The sequence below is a fragment of the Nannospalax galili genome, unplaced genomic scaffold, assembly GCF_000622305.1.
Source record: "Nannospalax galili isolate Female #2095 unplaced genomic scaffold, S.galili_v1.0 scaffold649, whole genome shotgun sequence".
Lineage (NCBI taxonomy): Eukaryota > Metazoa > Chordata > Mammalia > Rodentia > Spalacidae > Nannospalax > Nannospalax galili.
The window spans coordinates 1,438,150-1,442,188 of NW_008359093.1; positions in this window are offsets into that span (position 1 = coordinate 1,438,150).

Sequence of the window (4,039 nt, forward strand, 5' to 3'; positions counted from 1 at the left end):
CAGCTGGCCTGGAACTCACTATGTAGACCAGGCTGGTCTTGAACTCACAGGCTGGCCTTGAACTCACTATGTAGACCAGGCTGGCCTTGAACCCACCTGCCTCTGTCTCCCAAGTGTTGGGACTACAGATGTGCACCACCACGCCCAGCTGAGAATTTTCTTTAAAAACAAAACAAAACAAAACAAAACAAAAAAAACCCCAAAAAACCCACCTAGGGTCATGTGGTGGCACTGACTTTTTTTTTCTTTTTTTTTTTTTTTTTTGAGACAGGGTCTCCCTGTGGCCTCAGCTGGCCTGGAACTCTCTATGTAGATCAGGCTGGCCTTGAACTCACATGACACTCACAAACAAAACAAAACAAAAAGCAGGGTGTGATAACACAGTAATCATATAAGCACTTGGGAAGCGGGTTACGTAGGAAGGTCAGTTCAAGGTCATCCTAAGTTTCTTGGGCCAGCTTGAGCTACATGAGACCGTGTCCACCCCAAAATGAAAATCAATCAACCAACCACAAACAAAAATCAAAACCAAATGAATCTAAAACAAAACAAAATATGACTGTTCACTTGGGCCTGGACACCTCTTTGTAGTGTGTCTTTCTTTGTGTCCTTAATCTTTGTGCTAAAGACTCTTGCCAGCTGCCATGACCAGAAACACAAGACCTTGAATGGAAGGAAAAGTACCTGAGCTGGTGAGGTGGCTGAGGAGGCAAAGGTGCTTGCCACCAAGCCTGACGACCTGAGTTCGATTCCCAGGACCATCAGCTTCCGCAAGATGGTCTCTGCCACACATGCTCTGTGAAGTGCACACCACACCCCTTCATCCAGTAAATACTGTGTTATACAAATTAATTAAAATTCTTTAAGTAATACCCTAGATTTACTGCAAAATATTGACCTAGTTCTAGAAAAATATTCTTCCTGACTACTAGCCTCTCTCCCTACTTTATATCTGTAACTCCTCAGCCACTTGGAGTGGAGAGACTGATTTCCTAGCAGAAGAGCATCCCACTTTTCCATTTTTAAAAAAAATTTTGTCTTTTTTTTTTTTTGGTCAGGAGTGGTGGTACACGCCTTTAATCCCAACACTGGAGAGGCAGAGTCAGGCGGATCTCTGAGAGTTCGAGGCCAGCCTAGTCTCCATAGGGAATCCAGGCAAGCTTGGGCTACAGAGAGACCCTGTCTCAAAAAGACCAAAAAAAATAAAACAATTTTGTCTTTTTATTTTTCCGGGAGCTGAGGACTGAACCCAGGGCCTTGTGCTTGTTAGGCAAGCACTCTACCATTGAGCTAAATCTCCAACCCCTCCCTTTTTATTTTTTTATTTTTTTTAAAAAAAAACAAAAACAGTTTCATACATCCCTGGCTAATCTGGAATTCCTATGTAGCTGAGGATGATCTTTAACTCATGATCCTCTGGTCTCTCTTTTTTTTTTTTAAGACCAGGCTGGCCTAGAGCTCACAGAGATTTGCCTGCCTCTGCTGCCTGTTGGGCTCAAAGGTGTGTACCACCATACCCGGTGTGCTTCTGCTTTGAGAGGACTGGGATATATATATATATATATAATTTTTTTTTTCTTTTTTCACTTTTTGAGACAGGGTCTCCCAGTAGCCCCAGCGGGCCTGGAATTCACAGAGATCCACCTGCCTCTGCCTCCTGAGTCCTGAGACATGCTCCACCGCACCCTGTCCTGATTTTTACTATTATTAAAATATATTTATTATTATTTTTATGTGTATGAGTGTATTGTCTGCACGTATGTGAGTGCACTCGGTCATGCAGTGCTGTAGAGGTCAGAAGAGGGCTTCGGATTCCCCTGGAACTGGAGTCAAGGACCATTCATAGCTGCCATGTGGGTGCTGGGAATCAAACCCGGGTCCTCAGCAAGAGCAGTTGGTGCTCGTAACCGCTGAGCCATCTCTCTAGCTTGATTTTTATTGTTTTTAATAGTGTGTATTAGTGTATGCCTGTGTTGTGGGTTTGTGCACTTGACTACAGCTGCCCCTGGAGGCCAGAGGCTGGAGTTCCGGCGGGTTGTGGGGTGTTGCATGGGCTCTGGGAATCCAAATCCATCCACTGAAAGAGCAGTCAATACCTGCTGTTAACTGCTGATCCATTTCTCCAGCTCCCTAAAAAAAAAAAAAAAAAAATAGTTACGTTGTATGTGTATGTGCCTGGGAGAGCGTATGGAGACCAGAGGACAACAGGAAAGAGTAGGTTCTCTTGAGGGTCTCTGGGACTAAACTCAGGTCGGACTAAAGTGGCAAACATCTCAGCCATCTCGCAGGTCCCATCACTTGTTTTATGGACAGAGCAGGAGTGCTGGGGAAGAAACTCAGGGCTTCCTGTAGGCAAGCGCTCTATTCCCGATTTATTTTGACCTTGTGTCCTCTGCACTCAAATTGAGACAGGGGTCTTGGTAGGTGCGGGCCAGAGAGAGCGGTCCCTTCCCTCGGTGATTTCTGGGGCTCAACACCAGGTTGGGGTCATGGAAAAAACTCAATAAGGATGCCCAGGCCTCATGGTGCAGTTAGCCAAGAGACTTCAGTCTAGATTTTCAGAGGTAGGAAATGAGGGTCCAGCCTTTGGGCCTAGTGGAGGCGTGGCCCGCGGAAGGGTGGGCGCCGAACTCCGGGGGATGGAACAAAGACGGGGGCGGGGACAAAACCCAGGGCCCCCAGCCGGGCTGGGAACAAAGGCCACACCCGGTGCAGTGGCGGGACACGCCTCGCCTCGCCGCCGCCACGTGTGCACATCTGGAGTCGCTGCGCTCCGTTCGCCGCCGGCCGGTGCAAACCATTTTGGGTCCCGGAACTGCCTGCGGGCCACCCACGGCGGTCCGGACCCGTGCTGGCGGTCGGGGCTCCCTGTCTATAGTAAAGCGTGCAGAGGCCCATCCGGGAGGCGTCCACCCTCGCATTTTCTGCTCCTTGGGGGTTGGGGGTTGGGGTGCAGGTCCTCAGGCAGGTTGCACTTTTCATACTGATCCTGTCCGCCCAGATCCTGCTTCCAGAAGACTATACCCAACTCCACCCCGCCTCCACCAAACTGGATTTTTCTCCCCAGATCCAGTTCCTTTCTTCAGACAGGGTTCCTCCTCATCCAACTCCTTTCTCCCTTCCCTACCCGGATCCAACTTCTCTCTCTCCACTTTAAGGCGTTCAGTTGGCCCATCTGCAAAAACATCAAAATCAGGATAGCAAAGGACTTAACAAGGGGCTTCTTGGAGGAGTGAGCCGGGTTGTACAGAAGGGCTACTGTGTAGGTCTTTGTTGTTTACATTTGATTTGAGCAAGTTTTTAAGTTTTAACAATAAAAAAGTTAAAACTAAGTCTGCCTCTGCCTTCAAAGGGGAACTTCCTTCCAGCTAAAGACCCTACGCCCCCTCCACCTGGGCTCAGATCGGTCGCTCGGCCTTGATTCCACCCACTTGCGCCTTGGACCCGCCCCTTCGCCCGAACTATTGGTGCAGCAGCGGCTGGAGACGTTGCCATGCCCCCAGGGGGGCGGGGCTTGAAATGTGGATTTGCACAACCCGGTGCTCTCGGGCATCCTAGGCCTGGCTCGTAGCACCGTGCAAAGGAGCTGGGAGGAGTCACCACGTGCTACACTGGCTAGCTGAGTATCCACGGTCTCGCCACACAGGCCGAGGGGGGGGGTGTGCTCTCCGCACCCTGTGCAGAGAGGACGGGCAGTCCCGCGGTGGGAAGGCTGGGGTGCCGCGCGCCTGCGTATTGCCAGCACCGCTTGTGGCCACGGTCCCGAGCCCCGCCCCCGGGCGTGCGGTGCCCAGCGCGCGTGCGCGGCGGCGTCGGCGCCAGTTATTTCTGTCCCGCCCCCAGGCCTCGGCTCTTTCTGCGAGCGGGCGCGCGGTCGAGCGGTTGTTTGCAAGTCTCCTGGTGCGCGTCTCGCCGTCTGCGGAGCGCTTTGGAGGCGGCGCGGGTATCGCCGTGCTCACGGAGCCTCGCAGCCGGCCGCTCGGCCGCATCAAGGCAGCGCCCCGGGCGCGGCGGGCGGCGGCCCAGGAGACGCGTGGCG